Source organism: Pseudorca crassidens, chromosome 10 (genome assembly GCF_039906515.1).
Source record: "Pseudorca crassidens isolate mPseCra1 chromosome 10, mPseCra1.hap1, whole genome shotgun sequence".
Taxonomy (NCBI): Eukaryota; Metazoa; Chordata; class Mammalia; order Artiodactyla; family Delphinidae; genus Pseudorca; species Pseudorca crassidens.
Window position 1 is genome coordinate 90,855,445 of NC_090305.1, and position 27,139 is coordinate 90,882,583.

At 38.9% G+C, this 27,139-nt stretch overlaps 1 pseudogene; it reads left to right on the plus strand.

Annotated features, from left to right (window-relative positions):
* The first annotated feature begins 974 nt into the window (after positions 1–974).
* On the plus strand, positions 975–24,494 carry LOC137232932 (AN1-type zinc finger protein 6 pseudogene; annotated as a pseudogene).
* Positions 24,495–27,139: the final 2,645 nt, after the last annotated feature.

Genomic DNA, 27,139 nt, shown 5'->3' on the forward strand with positions numbered 1-27,139 from the left:
GGCCATCTCAACGATTCAACGAGATGAAAATGTCAACAATAATTTGAAAGTTGTCTCATACATAACTATATGACATAATAATGAACGCATAAGAATTTATCATCACCATATGTTTTTATACAATCACTGGGTTTCAAGATGTTCCAAAGCAGCACTAATACAGACATCCAGGGGAATGTCTTAGTCAAATCTTCGACAGATTTTCCTCCTGTCTCTGTTGGCTAAATTCTTCATGTGTAAATTACTCCAGTTTAAATTTACTCGCTTTTCTCCATTTGGTCCTTTGAGAAACAAATCGTGTCCCTCATAAAAAGCTCCCTAAATTTGAAGCGAATGGTCTAAAAATATCTATCATCTTCTCTTTTCTTTCTCTCTCCTTCACTCAAATCATTAAGCACCTGTACCAGGTACTAGGCTGGGTACCAGGGCTACAGATGAACAAAATGTAACTCCTGCCCTCATGACACATGTAATATGAGGGAAATTACAGGCTTCCAGGAGAGGAGATATGAGTGGGTCAGATTTGAACTGGGGAATCATATGGCAAGAAGAGCATGAGAAGGCCTTAACTTGGGAAACTACTTTGGGTAGCAGAAAAAGAAGGTGCTACGTGGCCAGGGTGGGTGAGGTGGGGGAAGGACAAAGAGGTTACAGTATTCGTGACCTTGTTGAAAATTTAAGAACAACAGAAAAGATCTGAAGACTTACACATTAGATGTGTCATGAGCCGATTCCATTTTTAAAGAAATCTCTTGGGCCACAGTGTGGAGACCAGATTGGAGAAGAAAAACAGGGGGAAACAACCAACCCTTATTAATTATTAATTAAGTATTAATTATTAATACTTCATGGCAGACACGATGGTGGCTTGACATAAAATAATGGTAGTGAACATGGAAAAACACAGACAGATTTGATATACATTCGGAAAGTAAAATAATCAAGATTATTTGGTGGTGAAGTGAATATGTGGGATGGAAGTAGAGGGTATTATAAGGATAGGAGTGGTGGTGGTACTTCCTCCACGTTCAGAGACTGGGGAGATCAAGAGTTCACCTTCAGCTTTTCTCGGTGCCTACCAGCATGCTCAAGGAGAGAGCACAGGTATGTGGATCTCACTATTGAAGCCTGGCGTTCAGAAAAATTAAACTTAATCACGTTGGTCACTAACATCTGTAGAAGCAGTACGGCATAGGGGAGAGTTTAGGCTTTGGATTCAGAGGCCTGGGAGGCAGAACGAAAGAGATCATGAATTCCCAGAGAAGGACTTTGAGCTAGCCTAGGAACTGCTTTTTTTTTTTTTTTAATGGTTTTCCGGTTCCAATCCATGAGTGTCCACATAACAGCAAACTTGACTGTATGGTTGACTTGGTTTACATCTTGAAACCAAAAGAAATAAACATAAAGGATTTCCATTTGGCTCTGCTCAGATGACTGACTGGAGGCTGGATGAGGAGGTTAAGCTCAAAGGGATCAATAATCAAAACAAACAGTAGCTCTCTCTTTCTCTGGAGACTTCTTTATATATTTTACTTTTTCACTCTAGTTGCTTGGCACCCTAGTTAATGATTTCTATGGGATTAAACCCTATGATAAATAGTATTGATTCCAGCAACAATCAGCTCTGTAACAATTCCTGCACCAATGTGCTCAGGTGTCATCAGCAGAGCCAGTGAGTTCTATCTATGAAATCTACCTTTCCTTTTAGCGTGAAGCAATAAGCAAAATTCTCAGAATATTACCTCGGCACCAAAAGGTATCCATACTATACAAAGAAAATCATTACATCTTTTCAACTTGTATATACACCTTGCTTTTCCCTGTGCCAGCCTGGGAGATATTCTCTCCCTCCACTGAAGGACAGTACAGCTTCATACCAAAGTCACATTTGAAAAAGAGTATCTTAATATAAATTGCTAAATTGGCCATGGTTAGTAAAACATGTTTCTTTAACACAGAGGATCATTTTCCTTCTATTTTAACCCCTGATTGGGGAAACTCACGCTGCCTTCTGCCTCATCACTTATAAGACCTACACTCTGAGAAATTGCTTTATATTTTCTACCCATTATGGTAAATTCTTCACAGTGCATTACAACTTAACCACTTTTAAGAGGCAACATATATCTATATTTATGTATCTATATCTATGTTTATGTCCAGGCTATATTTATCTACCTGTGTCTATAAATAGATATATATATTACTTTTATAGTATAAACATATAAATATACTGTTTGTTTGTTAATTACAGTCAAACAAGTTGAAGGTTAGTTTATGCTCAAGTCAAAAGCCCAAGTGTCATCCAGCTGGTAAGTAGCATTTCTAAGACTTGAATCTTAGGGTACGTGATCTCCCACCTGAGCTCTTGACAACAAAACGTGATATTTTCTGAATTACTCTTATCTGTGTAAGATTTCACAATATTCATGGCATCCTATGTCTCAATGAAATTAAAGATTTGAATTAATGACCAATATCTGAAAGACCACCCTCAAAAAAGCTTTCATGCATGATCTTTGGCGTTTCGAGACATATGTAGCTGAGTCTCCAAAGACAGAATCATCTTCTCAGACTAAATGCAACTACTGAGAATTATAGCCACTTGTCTACTTGCAGTGAAATGTCTTTAAAAATGATCAGTTCTCCCAGATATTCAGTTCATTCTTCAACTGTAAATTATTTAGAAAAGGTATCACCTATGAAGTTCTAATAAATCCTATGGACTGTTTCTTATGATATCGTATTTATATGAGAATGTGAAAAATCTCCGGCTTCTTTTGAGCCAAAATAAAATATAGCAAAGCTGCTGAAAACTTACATTAAAACACTGGAATTATGTTTCCAAAAAAAGTCAGGAAATATCCAAATAGAGTTTTTTTGGGGTCTTTTTGTACGTGAGTGAAACTGATTAAGAGCCTAACTTATATTTGTGAGCCAATGGGGATGCCAAACCAATGGTATAAAAGGTTTCAAGTAGGTGTTTACTTATTTTAAGGTGAAAACCATACCACTCACTGTATGTGTATTGTTTTAATGCACCTGTCTTCCTTAATGAGCTCTGAGTAATAAAAAGAGAATTATTCTAGGTATTTCATGTGGAATTATGTAATGTAATGAACAGGGTTTGCAAATGGTTTCTCTTCTACCCAGGAGAAGAAGTGTGTAATTCATGAAAATCCTGGATATTGACAGTTCCTATATCTGGACTGAACAGCCTTAGCTACAAATGAAAATTTCATAGAAATGTAGCCGAGTTTAAAATGTTGCTCTCAGAAGAAGTTGGGAGAGGGAGAAGACAGTATTTTTACTTATATTTGCTTCTTACCTTAGGAGGACATGTTAAGAATGGTTTGACTTTTTCTGTATTATGTAAAACACCAGAAATATGCCTAAAGGGCATTGTTCATTTTACCTGACACACAGTGATTTCAGCTTCTTCTTGGGAGTCACCCTCCTTCACTCAGTCATGATCTTTATGTCCCAAAACAAGCATATTGAAATGTCTTAAAAGTCCTTCCTTATAGCACCCAGGAGAATACTGTCCAGTTAAGTTCTAAAGAGCTTCATCTTCAAAAGCTTATTCTAGGGACATGGTGAGCAAGGTGTTTATTATTCACATAATCTTTAGATCTTAGGGTGTTTGACAAAGTGAAAAGTGTTAGGGGATAAACCATTTCTCAGATAAATCCACTAGCAAATCTCAAATATCAGTTCCTGTTAAGTCAACCTTGTAATTCTATCCTGCAGTTCTTTCTAATAAGAAATTGTATACATCATGGAAATGTAAATTAATTTTCAAAAATCTGGGATTCTATGAGAGCGGTATATACATGTATTTGTGGAAATGAACTCTGTGTATTATCTTGTATTCACTTTTGTAAATTCTGTCTTATACTAACATCCTCAGAGACAAAGGAGACTTCAACACTTGGACAATACTTGGGAGACTTAAGCAAGTAGAAGATGGTATATTCTAGAATTCAAGATACCAAGGCCCTTTTATTTTGTTCCCAAGAGGAGCTGATAAGCCTAACTTTCCTTATGACTAAATTTAGCATGGTATTCCCTCCTCAGACAATTCGGGCCTAAAGTCATTAGACGGAAGTGAGCAAGGTTAAGTGTCCAGGAGGGGTTCAGGGGACGGGAGGTACCAGGGTGACCAGAGATCAGATATCAGAGATAAGGTGGGGTCTTCATTAGCAAGTCTGGGATGGGCTGGAGGAGGAAGCCTGGCCTAGTGTGTCGGAGTCCTAGCAGGGCAGGGAGGGCTATCTAGTGTGGGGAGTTACAGCCCAGGAGGGGTTCAGAGGGCATCCATGTGGAAGATGGTCTATCACAGGGGTGTCTGAACCCGAGCAGAGAGAAGTTGTCATCCACATGGGAAAGCAGCTTGGCTGGGCCTATTCTGGGTGACGAAGGCATCTGCGCAGGGGGCGAATGCAGTGAGGTGGTGTTTGGGGGCACAGTGCTCAGTACGAGGCACAGGGACGTGGACAGGGAAAGGAGAGGTGGTGGGGTTTCAGCAGGTGATGGTGGCAATCCTACCTCGGTTACACACACAGAGTGAGCAAATATGTAAATACTTCAAAGGCCATGAAAGCGGGGTTCGCATTGTCAGAGAATGCAGAAACCAAAATGCCACAGACACTGAGCAGATGCCGCTGAATCCCTTTTATGGGAGGGTCATGAGGAAGCACTTGAAAAGCTCTGATATCTGATTACTCGAGTCAGTGAAACTATACTGCTAGCTGACAGGTGAGTCTCAGATGAGTCCTCAGATTTTCCTGAGACCTAGTGAGTAATTATGTAACACAGACCCAAAGGCACGGATTAAAGGCCCAATTCACCCACCTGGAAACTGAGGAGCCTTAAACCTGATAAAGATGGGAACAGGCGATCCTTCTCCTCTGTAGGGTACAGGAGAGCAAGTTACTCTGTCTCATGGGAGTGGCCCAGGAAAAGGAGGAACAGGTAATACAGCTAACAAGAACCAACGAATTAATATGCTGAACTGGGATACAACGTTTACATGTTTTGTCTCAATTCCCACGGCAACTCATTATGCGTATTGGGAATATGGATACTGTAAGACTATTTTGCAAATGAACAGCGTAAAGGTTCAAATTTAAATACACTGCTAGTTGGGACCTTGAGCAAACATATTACAGGGTAAAAGAACTTAGTCTGATTTTGAGCCCATGTTTTTAGCCTTTTTACTTCTTCCCTAACAAGAAAGAATAGTCGTCTCCCAGGAATGGTAGCCTCTCTGATGTGGCACCATTCCCAACCTTCCTTAAGTATGTTACAATAAATACTACCTTACCAGTATACAGTAGCATTGCATATTCTAAGGAAAAAATAGTGAAGAAATGTTTATGGCTATAAGATAATCAAGCGTTTTCTAAGGTAATGAGTTATGACTTTTATCCCAAGATGAAAACTGACACACTTTATAAGAAAGGTGAGTTTAATTGTTGTTTCTCTTACTTCTTCCGGCTTTCACTCATGGTGCCTTATTTCCTATGTGTTTATCGATTTTTAACTGCTTTCTGCTCATTTCGTTTGTAAACTTACGTACGAAACTTCTTTGAGCCATGAGACGCAGGTGGGTACCTCCTGGGAGGATTTTGTCATCTGGTCCTGCCACAGGTCTTAAATGTACTCCTACATGAGAAACACATATCTAAATTTCTGGCTTGAAGTGTTTTGGGACTGACCACATAGTATGAACTTATGTCGCAGACTTGTTCAAATATCAGCTTCTGGTTATAGGCAATTTCCCTATTTTCATGTGAATTCACAGTTCCTTCTAATTCACCTTTAGATGGAGAGTATAGCACTTTTGAGCTCCAGCTATAAGAAAAGAGGATCCCTGCTTTGGTTTTCTCACTTTGGCGCAGCCTTAGGATTTTTTTTCTTCCATAGTAGCACCTTCCCCAGTCCTGTGAAATACCAAGAAACGGTACTCAGTAAAACTGAGATTCCCACGTGCCCTCAAGGTGAAAGCGGGCTGCAGTGTTCCAATTATTCTCAGGCTCTTGCCTTCATTTAGCTATTGCTCTAAATTCTTTACTTTCTTTTTTTTTTTTTTTTTTGTTTTTGTGGTACGCGGGCCTCTCACTGTTGTGGCCTCTCCCGTTGCGGAGCACAGGCTCCAGATGTGCAGGCTCAGCGGCCATGGCTCACGGGCCCAGCCGCTCCGCGGCATGTGGGATCTTTGCAGACCAGGGCACGAACCCATGTCCCCTGCATCGGCAGGCGGACTCTCAACCACTGTGCCACCAGGGAAGCCCGAATTTCTTTACTTTCTTGTTAGACTACATATGCATCTCTTTTCTTTTCCATTTTGTTTAGTGTTTTCAGAAGAAAGATTGGTGCTAGATCCTTATCTGCTCATATATTACTAGAAATGGAACCATAGGGTAAGTTTTTCATTATCCATTCAGTTAGTTAAACTTTAGAGTTCAATGATATGCCTTGCTAAAATTCATCTGGGGAAAAACTATTATAGATGACATGGATTATCTCATAACTAAATTTAAAGAAGAAATTTAACATATCTTAATCTTCCCCTTGTTAATGGATCTTCTTTTTATTGAAGCTCAATAATTTTCTTTCTATATTTTAAGCGATAATGGTTTATTGACAGGCTCACACAGAGACTTGCATTCTATGCTAGTTTCTATACTAAAAAACTCTATCACTTGGTAAGTGACAATCTCTCTGGACTACAGTTGCAAGAAGTTAGTAACCTCAAAAGGAAAGTTTTGCATTTCCTATAGTACTTAATCATGGATAAGAATAATACATGTACGTAAAGATTAAGTCACAAAGAGGCTGTTCTGGGACTAAAATCTCATTTGTAACCATAAGATCCTTGAGTGTGTTGATTTTAAATCAATGCATAATTTCATAGCAGACAACTCTCTACTTATAATTCTGGTGTCACCTGCTCTCACAAGACCTGATCTAAAGTTGGTAATGCTTATTACATTAAAACTTACCAATGCCACTTGGAAAAATTAAACTATGTTAATTAAAATATGCAATATTTAATACGGTGTTTCAAATTATTACAGATACTTGGCAGACATACAAGGGGTTCAACGACTTGTCTTTTGGAATTCAGTGAATGAAGCTGCTTCTTTTTGTCTTACGTATAATCTTGCACTCCACAAAGGAAACACATTGGAATGCAACAAAAGTAACCCCACAGTTTATTTTTATTTCTACTTATTTTGTATGAAATATAGGTTTCTAACAATTACATAGCCAAATCCTCTTGTTTCAGTCCTGATAAATATAAGAAGCAAATTTCCTCTTGTTTAGTTAAGTCCTGATAGAAACTAGAAGGGGTGATGCTTAGTAAATGCACAAATGTTTGCTTGTAAACTTTATATAAAATTTGGCTTAGGGACTTCCCTGGTGGCGCAGTGGTTAAGAATCCACCTGCCAACGCAGGGGACACAGGTTCGAGCCCTGGTCCGGGAAAATCCCACATGCCACAGAGCACCTAAGCCTGTGAGCCACAGCTACTGAGCCTGCGCTCTAGAGCCCGCGAGCCACAACTACTGAAGCCCGCATGCCTAGAGCCTGTGCTCCACAACAAGAGAAGCCACCGCAATGAGAAGCCCACACACCGCAAGGAACAGTAGTAGCCCCTGCTCGCCACAACTAGAGAAAGCCTGAGTGCAGCAACAAAGACCAAACGCAGCCAGAAAAAAAAAAAAAAAAAAAAAAAAAGTTGGTTCAGTCATGATGCTCCATTGATTACTTAACATACAGGTTGTATCATAAAACCAATCATATAAAAAAAATGTTTTGAGAATAATAGTGTTGCCTGGCACAGTGTCTGGCACCTAAGAGCGTTAGTATTTAGTAAAATATGTGTGGAGTAAATCAATCACTGAATGAATAAAATGTATAATAGATTTGTATATTTAAAATAGTTCTATAAATATCTAATAGCACATTATCCTTAATCCTATTAACTTATCTAAGAGCTGGTCTAGGTTAATAGCTTTTAGCTCTGTGGATGGACTAGAGACGGTCCTTGTGCTTTTGGAAATTATGTGTAAAATTATGATTTAAAGGACTAAATGGATTGTTCCCTCCTGGGGAAAGGACCACTGCTCTCAAAAGATCCTTAAAGCGTCTGAGATGAATAAAGGTTAAATATCAATATCTTAAACAAAGGTGGAGCCATTATTTGGGATCAAGGTATTTCTCTAATCAACACAATGCTCTTTTACTAGAACACCAAGAAAAAAATACTCTGATGTAGCCAAGTCTCGGGATTTTAAAAGAACAGAAGCAGTATTAGGCTTAACCATTGTACTTCCTGTCATAAAATCTCGCAAGAGTGTAAACTCCACAAAGGCAGGATTTTTTTTTTTTTGCTTTGTTCACTGGATGTGTTTCCCAGCACCTAGAGTGGCACCTAGCTTACAAAAGGTGGTCAAATTCTGTTGAGCAAATGAGTTAAAATTCAAATAAACGTTGCTTTCTTTTTTTAAAAAAAGAGATAGACACTAGTTATATTTCAACAATTAAGTGATCTATGATTGTAAATATTAATAAACTCGAAGTACAGGATGTATCCTCAAAAACACCAAGTTATATACATTTTAAATATTATATAAGATTTATTTTATGTGCTCAGATTTTGGAAAGCCCTTAGTTATTATCTTCAGAAACACCTGAAGCTACTGTTTAAATGACCTACCATAATTTCTGAAAACCTTCCTAGTGTATGGTAAAAATAAAAAAGGAAGAATTTGGCCAAGTGAATCCCTATTTGTAATATGTGTGATGTTATCTTCAGGTTTGAAATCAAAACTTAACCTTCTGGTTTGCGTAGCTTCCAAAAGAAACAGGCTTAATTTTATTTAGATCAGGAATCAGCAATCTTTTTTTTCTGTAAAGGGCCAGATGATATTTTCAACTTTGAGGGCCACGTGGTCTTTGCTGCAACTTCTCAACTCTGCCATTGTAGTATGAAAGCCTCCAGAGGCAATAAGTAAACGCACAGGAATGGATGTGTTCCAGTAAAACTTTATTTACAAAAACAAGCTGTGGGCCAGATTTCACCTAATGGTCCTGTTCGCTGAGGCTTGTTTTAGATCACTTTTTAGGATCCAACGCTAGTTCCTAGTCCCCTAAGCCAGACAGCATTTACGTGAATTCTATAACCTCGTGCAAACTCATACAAATTGGAGATCTCACACAGACTTTTAATTTTTAAAGGCACACAACTGTCAAATGATGAGTTAAACACTGTCCTAGGTCAAATGAAAGGCATCTTGAATACAACTGGTTCCCCCGGATAGAATCCCATCAGAGAGACTGTTATTTTATAAAGAGAAAATGGCACATTGTTACTCTTTATTAAATGAAAAAACAAAAGCTACTCAGGAACTATTAAAAGCATGTGGAGATTGAGTGAAAAGAGAAATAATGAGGTATGGCAGCAAAAAGAACCATGTCAGTGCATTTTATTGATCATTAACCTTATGATATAGGAGGCATTTGAAAGCAACAGAGAAGTGTGTTATTGGTTTGGCATGAAACCTCTGATGATGCATGAGAATATATGCTCAAAAATGTCAAAGGTCACCAGAATCACATATTGGCAGATAAAATGTTTTTGATATTGTGTTACACAGAAGTAAAAGGGCAACAAGCTGACTTCTATTGTAATGCTGGCTGGGGAAATTTTGTGGTATTCAGTAAAGTTAAAACTGAATGTAGTACAATATAACCTTGGCCTCATTTCTATACACCATCAGATAAAACTATTGCTAAAATATCAATGTTATGGATATATTTCTTATCAAGTATGCATTAAAGATGTCAAGGATTGACCAAATTTTTTATATTAATGGTGGTTCAACAATTTGCCAGTGTAGACTTTTTGCTAAAAATTGGAGAACCAACTCCCCTATAGACAGAGACAGTCTTAGGCATATAAAGCTCTTCCTCCCATTTTACTCATTCTGTGATTTCAAATGTCTAAAATATTTCTGAGTGGTATCTTAGTTATTGAAATATTAGGATAAATTTGATCGAACCTATTGTTTTCTAGAAAAAAAGGGTCTAAAAAAAACTTAGCAGGGATCTGAAAAATCTTTAAAGTTTTGTAGGACTGCATATTTTTTATACATCTCCAAATAAACATTAGTATGCTAAAAAAAAAAATCCTACCATACTCAGAGCACTGTGCATACAGGACCACATCTGAATTTTTTTAAGCTGCTTTATTTGGAAAATAATTCAACACTACCTTTCAAAATAAACTCGATTTACAAAGTTAAGCTTTGCAGGTGTGTTAATTTGATAAAAATAAACTTCAGACCAAAAGTATGAACTGAGCATAAGGGTAGGACGGATTTCTTGATTTTTGTTGACAATGATCTACAATCTACCTAAAGAGAAAACAACATTTATAACATGTGGTATAAATGAGAGGACCTAGTACACATTAAAAGAAAAATATCCTCACGTATTCTGCTGCAGAGACTTTTTTAAAGATCTAAAATGAGAGGGCCTATGAGTTTTACTTCGGGTGATCAAGCAAAAGCAAAACAAAAACAAAGTAAGAAGTCATCCTTTATTTCTAGTTTCCCATATCCTCCCCTATTGAATCCACTACTACTAATACTGATCTTGCCCCCAGAATCTCACAAGTGTTCCCATTCTTCTCAATCACCGTTCCTTTTGCTACTCCAGCCCACACACCAGACGTTCTCATTGTCACAATCACACTAACCTCCAAACTGGCCTCCCCACTGTAATCCATTTAATGCACAGTGGCCAGTTTGATTTTTTTAAAAAACTATTTAGATCATGCCACTCTTCTGCTTAAACATTAAATTGCTTCCCATTTTACTGCCTATGAAATCCAACTTTCTTATCATGACCTAGAAGTCAACAAGATGTTTTCCACTTCATCTGATACCATTTTCTCTTCTCCAGACTCTGTTCTTGCCTCAAAGCCTTTGACTTAATGATTTGTTTGGAAAGATAATATTTGTGAAACCAAGTCCCCCTAAAACCGAGTGCCTCTGCCCAGTTTATGATAAACCTGTCTATCCAAAACATTATTCCCTTTCTTGTCCAACACCTTTTCCCCTCCAGATTGAGAGGTATAAAAGAAAACGGGGGATTGAAACCAAGCAGGGTACTGTGGGGTCCTCCTGGGTGCAAAAGCGTCTCCACGTCCCCTGTTTCTTATCTGTAGGAAAAAGACTTCAGCCTCCTAAACCAGCCCTGAGTGCCAAAGGGCAGATTCAGACACAAATTCGGGAAAGGAGGGAATACAGAAGCAAAGGAGAAGCAGTCAAGAAATAATAATGCAGTGATAAAGCAGGGTCCTCGTTCCTCCTCAAGGGATACACAATCTGGTACAGATCGATGAGCTCTTCTATAGGAATTAAGGCCCCCGCCCCACCCAGGTGGAGGCTGGTAACTTCAGGCTGAGCAAAATCACTGGACCCTAGACTGCGTGGAACCAGAAGGCTGATGACTAGATTCCTGGAACACCACCCTGTTACCTCCCCACCACCGAGTCAGGAAGGTCACATGCCCTGCAGTCCTCCCCCTAAATTTTGCCTATAAAAACTTTTCCCCCCAAACCATAGGGAAGTTTGGCCTCTTTGAGCATGAGCTGCCCTTTCTTCTTGCTTGGCCTTTGCAATAAACCGTTTCCCTTCAAACTCCGACATTCTGCTTTCTTTGGCCGCACTGTAACCGGGCACAGAAACTTGGGTTCGACAACAGTCTGAACTCCTTTTACGGAGAGAAAACTCTCATCCTTTAGCTCTTGGCTGAAATCTCCTCCTTCCCCTAACTTCTCATTCTGTAAGGCCCCCTTTCCTACCAGTGCCGTTATAAGTTCTCTCACTTTATTTTCTTCACAGTCTGTAGCTATTCAGTTCATTTTTTGATCACCTGTCTAATGCCTATTACTGCTTACGAAATGGAGGCTCAATGAGAACAGAAGTATTGCTTTTCTTGCTAACTGCTATATCCCAGTGCCTAGGATGAAGGCCCACTCAGAATAGTGTGAAATAACATTTCTATTTTATGGCAAGACAAGAAAAATTTACACATAAATTCTTCTCTGCCCTTTGGCCTCCTCTCTCCCCCTTACTGTGCACTGTGTATCTGCCTTATGCGTCAACCAAACCTCCCCCATCAGCAGGAATACCTTGTCACCCGTAAAGAACAATGTTCTTCCAGCATCCAGACAACTCCTTAAAGAGATAACATTCCTTCTTGATCTTGTAAGGGGTCATGTGACCCACCAGGTTGACACTTAGATCTGGATTATGTAAACTGTCAATAATAATACATCATTTGATGTACAGCCCTCTACCTCAAAAAATCTTACATAACTGTGCCTTGATTTCTAACTGGTGGAACAGTTCTCAGAGCTTTCTGAGATGCTCTTCTGGGGTTATAATCCTCAAATTTTGCTCAAATAAAATTTTCCATTTCTTAGACTGATTTTTTGTTTACAATAGATAATCAGACATTAATTACTGAATGAGACACACGTTACAGATGAAGGTTCTGCAGATCCAAGGATAAAGTAATGACAATAGATGTAAAGCACATGCACACAACACTAGATGTTTTATAATTAAAGCCTCAAGTCCTTGAGGCTTTAGGGATTTCTTGAAAATGTCGTAATTATAAATGGAAATTAAATGTAGAGACAAGGGAGGGAAAATATTATAGTAATAAAATTTCAAAAACCCTTTCTTTGTTTACGCTGGAAAAGTACAACACAGCTTAAGAAGAGAATGATTTTGTTTACGTTACTGACTTTCTGTCCCCACATTCAACAGGAGCCTGATCTGAAGCACTCCTCTATGAAAATGTCAGGTCTCAGTAAATGACAGCTATCGATATTTAGTGCACTCCTAACAATACCAGACTATGCACCATGTTTTATGTGTATTCTATGTTAATCATTTCAACAACTTCATTGAGATGCTATGACAATTATTCTCATTTTGCAGATTAGGAAATCTTGACTCTCTTATCTCAACAGGCCATAGAAATAAGAATATTTCAGCAAGTCGTCTGCTAGGCTTACAGAAAAAAAAAACACTGCAGATTTTACTGCTGTGCTTAATCATTTATGAATCTTGGTTTCACTTCTGTCTCTTGCTGGAGAATGGAGAGACTGTGGAATGTTCACTTAATTAAGAGAAAAGACATTTCGTGTCTTTTCCCATGATTCATGCAGAAGTGTCAGTTATTAGAGACTGGCATAGGAAGCAACAGGAATGAGAGGATTACATCTGACTGCAAGATGGGAAAGAAGGCACCAGAACCCTCATTTATTAATTTATTTCATTAATTATTTGATTTACTGATTGTCTACCAATTACCAAGCAGAATGCCTCTATGCCAGAGATACAAAGACAGATAAAACACATTCCCTGCCCTAGACTCAGTTACTGTCTTTTGAGTGGAGAGACCAGCAAACCAATGATAAAAATATGCTGTGATAACTTCTTTAATAGATGGTATTTATAGAACACTTTGCAAGAGTTAACTATATACCTAACTTCTGAGTAAATGAAACAGTGCAAAACCAATCAGTGTCAGATGCTTTTATGAGACAGTAGGGAAACACTGAAAGCACAATTCATCAAATAAATAATTATACACATCTTAGTATATAGATACATAACTGAAAAAAGTTTTCAGAAGGAAACAGAAAAACCCATATGACCGTAAAACAAGAAAATTTAGTTTCTTAATGTTTGACTATTTACAAACCTATCCCACTCCACCAAATCATATCATATTGTTATTTATTTTAGACATAAAGCTGTCAGATTAATGCATGCTCTCATGCAAAACTTCATCTTTGATTGTCTGAAGTTAATTCCTAAGTGCCACTGCCTGACAGATGGTTTCAACTTTTCTATTCTCACAATAAATAGACAAGTTTACCCTTTTCAGGAAAACTATCTAAATTTGATTTCCAATAATTCTTAAGGATAAAATTAGTGTCTAGACGACAAAGCTATAAAACATCCAGCATATCTATGCAATGTATTTGACAGTCGATTGTCTCGTAAACCAAGTGATATTTTTACACTGACAACTCAAAGTTAAAGCATCTATTCAAATTAACATTGCTAGGAGTATAAACACATTATTGTAAACACAGATACCTGACAAAAGCATTTCCATTCCTGGAATATTTATTTTTATTTAAGACTTTTACAGTTTATTTCCTTTCTTACCCTATAGTCAAATACATTTCTCTGCTTTGACATTCATATAACACTAATTATTATACACTCCCATAGTTAAAAACTTTGTTTAAATTTCATTATAATTTCTATGTTCAGTTTTCCATATTCTCTTTTTTTCAAGTATGCTTGTTTTACATTATTCCAGATTTTTAGAGATTAAAGTTTAAAAAGTTAAGGAATATAGGGGCTTCCCCGGTGGCTCAGTGGATGGGACATTGAGCTCCCAATGCAGGGGGCCCAGGTTTGATCCCTGGTCAGTGAACTAGATCCCACATGCATGCCACAACTAAGGAGCCCACCTGCTGCAACTAAGGAGCCCACGTGCTGCAACTAAGGAGGTGGCAAGCTGAAACTAAGAAACCCTGGAGCCACAACTAAGGAGCCTGCCTGTCACAACTAAAACCCAGAACAACCAAATTAAATAAATATTTTTTAAAAAGTTAAGGAATATAAAGAATATGCCTATTTTATAATGTATACATGATCTATATACACCATACATATTACACAATTATATTTTATATATATTCTTTAGAAAAAAGAAAAATGAAACAGAAAGATATATATACAACACCGAGATTTTACGAAATAGAGCTTTCCCTCAGGCTCTAGCTAGTAACCTTAATTTGACTTCAGGGCCTCCTCCCAAGCAAGCATTTCAGAAACTCCTTTGACCACTTCTGATTAATCACCCAATCTCTCCCTAAGTAACTCCTCCATTCGTAGCCCCCGTCCTTCACCTACATATGCAAATCAGTCCTGTGCTTTATTGTATTATTCAAATTCTGAGCCCATCCTTGTCCTGTTTTATTTGGCTCCAAGAATGATTTAAGATTAGAAAAGGTAAACTTTCCACTTATATCCTCAAGCATTTGTCTATGTGAATCAATGAAGAAAACCTACATTTGAAGTCCAACTTGCTGGCTCTAAGGACTGGGGAGAACAAAGTACTGATATTTTGTCCCTTAAGACTCTTGCATGGATTAGCGTTATTTCACCCACTGCCAGGCCTATGGGCCCATAAAAGAAAACACGCTCAGGCCACCCCTGAGAAGATAACACTATGGTAACTGAATCTGAAACAGAAATCTGAGATGAGGCCTGAGGACACCAGAGTCCACATTTTTGAGTGTGGAGCTCAACCCCCAAGTGAGACTTGCAAACTGTACTTCAAAAAAAAAAAATGAGGGGGCTTTCCTGGTGGCGCAGTGGTTGAGAGTCCACCTGCCGATGCAGGAGACACGGGTTCGTACCCCGGACCGGGAAGATACCACATGCCGCGGAGCGGCTGGGCCCGTGAGCCATGGCCACTGAGCCTGCGCGTCCGGAGCCTGTGCTCCGCAACGGGAGAGGCCACAACAGTGAGAGGCCCGTGTACCGCAAAAAAAAAAAAAAAAAAAAAAAATTAAATTAATAATTTAAAAAGCCCAGCATGGGGCAAAACAGGTTTTATGAGTCAAACCCCTGACTCATGCTAAAAAAGCATAAGAAATTTATGGGTGAGGAAATAGAGAAAGATTTTTTTAAATTAATTACTTAATTTTACTGAAGTATAGAAGACTTACAATATAAGTTTCAGGTATACATAATAACGCAATATTTATATAGAATACACTCCATACAAAGTTATTAAAAGAATTTTGATGAGGCTTTTGGGTCTTATTATCACAAACACTTATTTCCCTGAACTGGGAAGAGAATGATTTCTTCCTCTTTATTTCAGTTTGAGAGGCTTCAAGGAGATCACTTTGTGTGTCATCTGTATTTTGAGGACACACTGGATTGACATGTGTGTGCCTGAGTAGGACCATATGGTGCCTTCCCAGGACAGAGCCCTTCCACTATGTCCTCTGCTTGCCTCTTATTTGTAGAAAAGCTGTAGTCTCCCAGGCCCCCTGAGTCACAAAAGCATGGCTGAAGAATTAATGACTGAAAAGCAATCTTGAGAAAGAAAAATGGAGCTAGAGGAATCAGGCTCCCAGACTTCAGACTATACTACAAATCTACAGTAATCAAGACAGTATGGTACTGGCACAAAAACAGAAATATAGATCAATGGAACAGGATAGAAAGCCCAGAGATAAACCCACACACATATGGTCACCTTATTTTTGATAAAGGAAGCGAGAATATACAATGGAGAAAAGACAGCCTCTTCAATAAGTGGTGCTGGGAAAACTGGACAACTACATGTAAAAGAATGAAATTAGAACACTCCCTAACACCATACACAAAAATAAACTCAAAAGGGATTAAAGACCTAAATGTAAGGCCAGACACTATAAAACTCTTAGAGGAAAACATAGGCAGAACACTCTATGATGTAAATCACAGCAAGATCCTTTTTGACCCACCTCCTAGAGAAATGGAAATGAAAACAAAAATAAACAAATGGGACTTAATGAAACTTAAAAGCTTATACACAGCAAAGGAAACCATAAACAAGACCAAAAGACAACCCTCAGAATGGGAGAAAATATTTGCAAATGAAGCAACTGACAAAGGATTAATCTCCAAAATTTACAAGCAGCTCATGCAGCTGAATATCAAAAAAACAAAAAACCCAGTCCAAAAATGGGCAAAAGGCCTAAACAGACATTTCTCCAAAGAAGATATACAGATCGCCAACAAACACATGAAAGGATGGTCAACATCACTAATCATTAGAGAAATGCAAATCAAAACTACAATGAGGTATCACTTCACACCAGTCAGAATGGCCATCATCAAAAAATCTACAAAAAATAAATGCTGGAGAGTGTGGAGAAAAGGGAATGCTCTTGCACTGTTGGTGGGAATGTAAATTGATACAGCCACTATGGAGAACAGTATGGAGGTTCCTTAAAAAACTAAAAATAGAACTACCATACAACCCAGCAATCCCACTACTGGGCATATACCCTGAGAAAACCATAATTCAAAAAGAAGCATGTACCACAATGTTCATTGCAGCTCTATTTACAATAGCCAGGACATGGAAGCAACCTAAGTGTCCATCGACAGATGAATGGATAAAGAAGATGTAGCACATATATACAATGGAATATTACTCAGCCATAAAAAGAAATGAGATTGAGTTATTTGTAGTGAGGTGGATGGACCTAGAGTCTGTCATACAGAGTGAAGTAAGTCAGAAAGAGAAAAACAAATACCGTATGCTAACACATATATATGGAATCTAAAAAAAAAAAAAAAAAGGTTCTGAAGAACCTAGGGTCAGGACAGGAATAAAGATACAGAGGTAGAGAATGGACTTGAGGACCCAGGGAGTAGGAAGGGTAAGCTGGGACGAAGAGAGTGGCGTGGACATATATACACTACCAAATGTAAAATAGATAGCTAGTGGGAAGCAGCCGCATAGCACAGGGAGGTCAGCTCGGTGCTTTGTGACCACCTAGAGGAGTGGGATAGGGAGTGTGGGAGGGAGATGCAAGAGGGAGGAGATATGGGGATATATGTATATGTATAGCTGATTCACTTTGTTATAAAGCAGAAACTAACACATCATTGTAAAGCAATTATACTCCAATAAAGATGCTAAAATTATAAAAAAAAGAATTAATGATTGAAAGGGTGTGAACATGTAGTGACAAAAACAGCAGTTGGGCCAGGAGAACTGGTAAGAATTTGAATAGTAAATCAGCCATATGTCAACCACAGAATCTTTAGCTCCTCCCTGAAGTACCCAGATAACTGCATCTGATGCACAGTCCCTGAGTTGTTTTTCAGATGCCAATGCCCCCACCAAATGGAAGAAGTTAACTGCTTGATGACCATGAGCACATAGCCCCCAGAGTGGAGCCTGAGGATTGATAATGTTAACCCCTGTGACACCACCCTTGTTACCTCACCATCAACCAATCAGAGACTTGTGCAGAGCTGACCACATAACCTGTGACTTCCCTCCCTCATTTTGCCTTTAAAAATGCTTCCCTGAAATCTGCTGCGGCTTCTGGGTTTTTAGAGCATGAGCTGCCTGGACTCCTTGTATGGCGCCTGTAATCAACGCTGCACTTTCCTCCACCACAGCCCTGTGTTAGTAGATTAGCTTTACCACATGAGGGCAGATGGACCCAAGTTTAGTTCGGTAACACGTTTCCCATACAGAACTATATGAAGGACAAGCTGTCCAGCCTGCCCTCCTGAGTTGGAATATACAACATGATGGCAACAGTTAACAACGCCATTTGATGTATATGAATGTTGTTAAGAGAGAAAATCCTGAGTTCTCACTGTAAGAAAAAAATATTTTTTATTTGTTTTTTATCTATATGAGATAATGAATGTTAACAAAACGTGCAGGCATCATTTCATGATATATGTAAGTCAAACCGTTACGCTGTACACCTTAAACTTACACAGTACTATACATCAATTATATCTCAATAAAAGTGGGAAAAAACATAAAACAAGGTGATAAGACAAAAATAAGATGCTTTATAGTTATACCCCATGAGGCTTGCTTGTTTGCCGTAACTTTACAACAGTTACGCCACTTTGTTTTTTGTACATACCTAAGCAAATTATAAAGTATGCAATACGTTATTTTATTTAAGGTGAATATTTTAACAGAAATAGCACGGATAAGGCTAAATAAATCTTTGAGCACAACTCCTAATCTCAATACTGCCACTTCATTCCGTAAGTAACCACTATTACTGATTTAGTGCCTTCTCTTCCAGACCTATGGTTTTATACATGAACGTATAACAATGAAAATTATCATTTAAATTTTCACATAATTAGAACCATTCATTTTTTCATCTTATATTTGCCTGTAACACCCCAAAACCTGTGTGGGAGGAGGTCATCAAGAAGACTCGACCGCCAGTTGAACTACAGGCTGGACCCAGGCCACTGGAGGCTTCCCATCCCGCCTCCACTGTCTTGGGATGTGTGTTCAGCTTGCTTTCTTTGCTCCTAGAAACTGCACCAAGGAAACAGCCTCGAAATAGGACTGGGTATGTTACTAAACCCAGTTAGGGGCTCTATATAAACATTTCACCTTTGGCTGGTGAGTATGGAGATCTACTCGTCTTGCAGCCACACAAGACAAAGCTTCTTCTAAGTAAGCTCTCTTGCTTATTAAACCTGCCACCTAGCAATCTGGAAGGGTCTGCCTTTTTCTTTGGTCTCTCTTGCCCTCTGCTTACTGGGGGTCGGGAGCGGGGAGGCTGTTTCCTTTTACACCCAGGAAGCTCCTGAGGAGGTTATGAAGCAACAACCTGTCTTGTATATTTTTTACTCGCAGATTTCTTTTTAAGTACTGCATGCTAGTCCACAGCATCTATTTATCATATCGTATTTAATTTATCTCCTTCTGTGGACATTTAAATTGTTGTTAACATTTGTTTTTCTTTCAAAGACAACAGTGAATATCCTTCTTATACTACTAAGAAAGCATTTTGATGTAAATCTCACAGTTTATAAATTCTTAAGGCCAAAAGGCTGTGCTTTAATCAGATTCATTCTTTCATAGATCTTAATCATGATGTCTGATTTCACTTTACACGCCGTCTTATTAAGAAATGTTTTTGTCTTGCCCCAGATATTTTTTACTCATTTGTACTTTAGAACCTTGGATACCACATCTGATGGTTCATTTTAATCAGCTCATTAGACAAAAATCTGTGGATTCCTTGACTTAGCCTCAAAGACTCTGATTCAAGACAGCTGGGCAGGAACCCAATTCTGATACTTTGGTTTAAAAACCTCTAATACAGAAAGAAGACCTGAAAACAAACTCCTCCGCCTTCTATGAAGCTTTACTTAAAGATAATTCTCAGGATAAGTTATTTCCATGTATACTCCATGCTCTGCCATGGCAGCGTTATCTAGAGAGTAACCTCTGATGTCCTAATACAGAAAATTGTGGGATTTGCTGGTAGTTCTCAACACCAAGATCATCTATAAATCACAAACAGCTGTGCACAGGGTCTATTTCAACCTAGGAAACACAGGATTTTCAAGGAAGAGTCAAGAAAAGAATCTGTAGTAGATGCTGATAGAAAAGCACTCAAAGGTTTTCTATCTCAGGTTGAGTGGCTGAAAAGCTTCCTGGGAGTTTTCTGCTGTTGGAAAAGTGACTCCTCTTTTATTAAGTGACAAGTGATCTCACATTTGTCCAAGAAAAAAAAAAATCCAGATCAATATGTTTAATTAAGGTACTTTTCGCCTTAAAAATCACAACGTCACGATTAAACTCTGTTTTCATGTTAGAGTCTTACTCAAATTCTCAAAAACATGTCATAAATAAGAATGAGCCCGAAGGTATTCCAGGATGTCATGCATGTTTTACTCATAAAAATGTGAAGGTATCTAAGAGTCAAGTTTTTCCATTATCTGTATAGAAAGGCTTTAGAACAACTGAAACACTCAGATGGGAATATGCTATCTGAGAAGAGGAGAAAACAATATTTTTGATGCAATTTTTTTTCTCTTGAAAATACCATTTAGTTTTAAGGAAAATAATTGAAATCGAACACTTAAGGATGCAGAAACCTAAAATTCTTTACATATGACCATTTTGGGAAATTGTTCTGAACCAGTAAAGAAGGCTTTTTCTTTTTATTTATTTATTTATTTATTTGCGGTACGCGGGCCTCTCACTGTTGTGGCCTCTCCCGTTGCGGAGCACAGGCTCCGGACACGCAGGCCCAGCGGCCATGGCTCACGGGCCCAGCCGCTCCGCGGCATGTGGGATCCTCCCGGACCCAGCCGCTCCGCGGCATGTGGGATCCTCCCGGACCGGGGGCACAAACCGTGTCCCCTGCATCGGCAGGCGGGCTCTCAACCACTGCGCCACCAGGGAAGCCCGGCTTTCTCTTTTTGACCTCCCTTTTAAGCCCAAGAAAAAACAGTGGGCGTCTCCTTTCAATATGGCGTTTTCTGTGTCAGTTTTCACCTTGAGCAATAAGCAAGTCTACACATGCGGTCAAAGAAAATGATAAACAGAATGAAATTTCAAGTATTAAGAAAAATTAGCGCTAGCCTTCTCATTCCTGCAATATTGGAGATGGGAGAAAAGTTGAAACTGATTCTAAGTTCGGAGCCGTGAGGGCTTCCTTCCTCACGTAGCGCAATAACCCCATTCTGTGTATTATTTCATTTATTTATCACGCACTAGAGGCAGGCATATCCCACCTCCGTTTTATGGGTGAGGAAAGCGATTTAGAGCCCTCAGGCACTTTGCTCAAAAGCCCCAAGCAAGTGAGAGGCAGATTCAGGCATTACAGGCTATCTGATTCCAAAGCACACCATCGTCATCTTTCCCCAAATCCTCCTCTACCATCCCTTCTAAAATACAATTTAAGTGTACCTACCAAGCCTGGATGCTCAGCTCACAGCTTGCATCATTTCCTTCCACCGGCTTGTTGCTTAGACCTGGAAGCTCTTCCCCCAGGCAAACCACCGTCTGCTGCCAAGTCCCTTCCGGTTGCCTAGGAGCATTCCGCGTCCCCACTTCTCTCCTGAGCAGCTGGGGCTCATCTACCTTCACAACACCTGTAGCCACTAGCTGCCTTTTCAACAACACAGGCTGTCAGCTGAAAGCTATCCAAATAACTTAAGTCTCTGGCTAGAAGTATGGGTACGTGCCGTTTTAAAGAAAACTCTCTTTGAAGGTATTGAACGACCTTTCAGTGAGAGGTGAATGTCCCTGAACACAAGTGAAATGTTTTCAATTAGCATTACATTGGAAAATATACCTAGCGCTTACTCTACCCCTTGCCTTTTCTTTAAACTGAAATCTTGGCCTAGATTTATCGTTTTCTCTCTCTTTGAGATCATTTCATTACTACATAATGAACCTCCCGAGCTACCGCAGGAGGCAACTAGAATTTTTTGCCCCCCATTCTGCGTTCCTTAGCATCTCCTCTTATAGAAGAGGAAAAACCCAAGGAGAGAATGGCTTTCTTTCCTACAGAAAGGGCCTAGTCAGGTGTTGCAAATTTAGACAAATGTGCTTAATTTCGCAAGTAAGAAAGCTTTTTTTTTTCCACATGGTAGCAGAGAAATCTCCTTTGGCACTTCCAGGGCCAGCAGGACTTTGTCACTCACGGGCAGTGGTCCTGGCAGATGAAGGTAACCCGCTCTAGGTAAGAACACTAAACTAAGTACCGTTCTCAAAATGCGGCTTCTGGACACTCTTCCCATGATTTCTGTTTTTCTTTTCTTCTTTATTGGAGTATAATTGCTTTACAGTGTTGTGTTAGTTTCTGCTTTACAACAATCAGCTATACATATACATATATCCCCATATCCCCTTCCTCTTGCATCTCCCTCCCTCCCACCCCTCTAGGTGGTCACAAAGCACCAAGCTGATCTCCCTGTGCTATGCGGCTGCTTCCCACTAGCTATCTGTTTTACATTTGGTAGTGTATATATGTCCATGCCACTCTCTCACTTCATCCCAGCTTACCCTTCCCCCTCCCCATGTCCTCAAGTCCATTCTCTACATCTGCATCTTTATTCCTGTCCTGCCGCTAGGTTCTTCAGCACCTTTTTTTTTTTTTTGATTCCATATATATGTGTTAGCATACGGTATTTGTTTTTCTCTTTCTGACTTACTTCACTCTGTATGACAGTCCCATGATTTCCTTTTGCTCAACACATTCCCCTCTCCCAAGCCTCTCTAAAAACTCTCAGCCCCTCATGTTCTTCAGTCTAACATCTAGAACCTTCTCTGTAGCCAAACGAGCTCTACCAGGCCAAGGGACCCAGTTTTCAACTTAATTACCATAATTCGTGAGGAACAAGTATGAGGTCATGAATAGGCCTTATTGATTAAGGCAGAAGCAGTGAAGCTTTTAGTCTGAGATTTAACATCTTTCTGAATAACATTCTCTGAATAGTATTACTGGCTTTGACGGTGGCAACATTTTGAGCTATCTGCCATCTGGATCTTGTTTTGAGAGAATAAGGATTGCAACCAGCAGAGGCTGAGTGCCTGACATGTGCCCAGTATTTTGCTAAAAGCTCTATAAACATTACCTTAGTTCTCACAACTACTTGAGCATATATTCTACAATATCGTTCTCATCCTCAAATTACTCTGTAGTCCTTTCCTTTGCTTTATAACTTGCATGTAACCTCCTGGAGACGAGACATCTTGTCCCAATACCAGTATCTGAAACTCTGGAAGAATTAATGAACTACTCTTTGAGGTTTAATACTGTCATCCTGTGTATTTTCAAGTAACCCTTGAAGAATAATTGAGCATTTAAAACCCAATAATCAGGTCAGCGCCGGGTGCCGGCCATTCTTGGAGCTCTCCCCCGCGGTCGCGGCACAGGCCGAACAACCAAACAGAAAAGTTTCATAAACAGCAGGCGGAGGGGCTGGAGGTGGCGGCCGGGCCCGAGCGAGCAGGAGTTCGGTGGCCTCACCTGTCCTCATTCACCAGCGGCGACCGGCGGCAGCGGGCAGCGCGTCAGGCGGAGAGAGCCGCCGCCAGCCCAAGCAACAGCAGGAAAGACAACCTGACATAGGGAAGTGGGGACTGCTCTACAGAGAAAGAACTACAAAGCATCCTCAGTGCAGTAGGAACCCTAATCCAAAGTCCCTATACTTTCATCAGAGTGCGCAACGGAGGAACATAGCTCAAGAAACTAACCACAGCCAAGTGCCTATACTTTGTTCCACTGGCTGCGGATTTCATGGAAACCCTCGTACAAATGGCATGTGTTCAATGTGTTATAAAGAACATCTTCAGAGACAGAATAGTAGTAATGGTAGAATAAGCCCACCTGCACCTTCTGTCAGTAGTCTGAGTCTTTACCAGTTCAGGGCACAGATGGCAGTGTCCCAGAAGCTCAGCTGGCATTAGACTCTACATCTTCGTCTATGCAGCCAAGCCCTGTATCAGATCAGTCACTCTTATCAGAATCTGTAGCATCCTCCCAAGTGGACAGCACATCTGTGAACAAAGCAATACCTGCAACAGAAGACCTGCAAGCTTCAGGATCAGAAACCGCACAGCAGTCATCTGAAGAGCAAAGTAAGTCTCTTGAAAAATCAAAACAAAAAAAGAATCGCCGTTTCACGTGCAGGAAGAAAGTGGGACTTATGGGGTTTGAATGCCGGTGTGGAAATGTTTACTGTGGTGTACACCGTTACTCAGATGTACACAATTGCTCTTACAATTACAAAGCTGATGCTGAGAAAATCAGAAAAGAAAATCCAGTAGTTGTTGGTGAAAAGATCCAGATTTGAACTCCTGCTGGAATACAAAATCCTTTGACCATCTGCAAACTAAAAATTGATGAGGTTTTTTTTCCTAGTCATTGGGAATGTAGAGCAATGTTTCTTGCATAGACCTTTTAACCATGCATGTTATCAGGAGAATAGATGTTTGTTTCTGTTTTGAAAATGACTCTGAACATTTATTTACATTGCAGTCTCTGTGGCTGAAAAGACTTAAGTAAACTTTACAAGTATTATCCTTTTAAGATCATTTTAATTTTAGTTGAGTGCAGAGGGCTTTTAAAACAAATGTGGAGAAATTTTTGGAGGGCTGTGATTTTTCCAGTATTAAACATGCGTGCGTTAATCTTGCAGTTTATTTTCCATTGTGTATGTATATATAGGTTTTCTCTGCAGCACAATTTTTCTTCTGATGATGCCCTTTAGGGTACAACTAGTTATCAGTAACCAAATGTATCTTAATCATTATGGCTGCTTCTGCTTTTCATTAACAAAGGTTATACATATGTTAGCATATAGTTTCTTTGCACCCACTATTGATGGCTGAATCATTTGTCACAGGAGAGTGTGTGCTGATGAGATTCTAAGTTTGTGTGTTTTTAAACTTTTTTGAGCGAGGGAAGGAAAAGCTCCATGCATTTCATCGCTGACTGCAGCTTTCTTTCAGATTACGTTCATTGGTCTGTTTGTATACAATATGAAAAGTGATCTGGAGTAACCGTGCTGTATTTATGTTTATCCGCCATTCTTTAATTAAATAAAAAGGAAAACCATAATATTCCCTTGTAAAAACAAAACAAACCCCAATAATAATATTATTATTAACTTATTAGACTTTCTGATTGAGTACCCATTAGCCAAACTATGATAAAAAGCTTTCTATGGTTAGATCATGTCCTCTTACCATGACAATCCTCCAAGGCAGGTCCTTCCTTCCATTGGTGTCTTTTTAGAGGTAAGCATTGTGTCTTAGAAAGATTTAACCTGCTTGTCCAAGATCACACAGTTATTTAGGGACATGGCTAGGGCTCCAACCCAGACCTATGACTGGGAACAAATGCTCTTAACCACTATGCTATACTGTTTCATCCCAATTTGGTCAACTTTCCCAACATAGATGATCTACTGCTTATCATTATTTCAAACACATTTTAAAATACCTCTTAGTCTCCTAATCATCATATCTTAATATCTTCAGGGGTCGCACAGGAGGAAAAATTAAGCAAGCAAAATCGGTGAGGGTTAAGACAAAATGGTAATTCCCTGATTTCACTCAACAATTAGGTACTGAACAGATAAATATGAGCTACACACAATGCGTGTACTTACTGTGCCACAGTTTACGATCCCAATGAGCATTTCCATATGTGACCTTGAAATTTAGTATTGGAAGGGCAGCCATTCTTGCCTGGATGCTTTGGAAAGGCCAATACGCCAATCACACTGGATGGACCCTTCACTTCCTCATTAGCCAGTCTCGATAGACATTTTACATTAGCATTGTCATTTATATTAGTCTGTCCCATTTTACTGTCCGATGGTAAAATAATTCAATTTGCTGTTCTTATCATTTGTGTCTGTTTTTTTCTGAGTTTTCCCAGGTAACATCCAATTACACAGGATATAATTCTTTCTCTTCCCCACAGTATTAATGACCAAGGTAGAATCATCAGGCTATAAGATAATTTCAGCAGGCAGAATAAGAGTAAAGAATAAGAATGAATGCTGACAAATAACAGAAGCACCCTCGCTTACAACTTAAATTCTGTATCAGGGCATTTATTCCACATGCAAGTTCAAGAGGTAATTATCACCTACATGTAAAGCAAGACATGTTAAATTAGGGCACAGGGTTCAAATAAAAATCACAGCAGAAACACCTAACCATTTCCATGAACCATAGTCCTCTCTGTTTACATATTTTCTTTCAAAAGAATGGTACAACTTACTAATTGCTAAATTTGTAATAGCCGCTGTGGTGATTTTACCTCCAATATTTACTGAAGTGATTCCAAATGATAATGAGTATCGGCACAATTTTCATTTTTAAAAAGAGTAAAATACTTCAGAAAAAAATGAACCCAATGAAGATTAATTTTAAATTTAAAAAAAGATGGAGTTATAAGAACATGAAACGACAGGGGTGATTTTAATTGAAAAATAAGAACTTGTAATATTCTAATCATTTTTCTTTATTTAACTGCATTATATTGTTAGGTTTTCATTGTAAATGGTAATATTAATGAAAATTAAAAAAACAAAAAAAATTTAAAAAAAAGAAAATCAACCATCTTCAATTTTTTAAAAAAAATGTGTGGAGAAAATTAAACAGAAAACCTAAAAATTATTTTTAAAAAACAGACAGATATTTTTATAATTTTTACTTAAAGAATACTTACGCTTGATCAATTTTAGCTTGGATAGCCTTCCATGTAAGAATTAGAGAATATCAAAATTTATGATAGACAAAAGAAGTCTTTCCAGGTGTTCAGTTCTCCAATTTGAATTATGATCAATAATAGAGGGCAGAACAAATTATACTACAAATTGACATTACAGATGCTTATTCAGAATCTCTAAATCTAATGGGTCTGATTTTGAAAGGGATTAAAAACCTCTTCATGCCTCAGACTCAGGGGTTACAGCCAGATTAC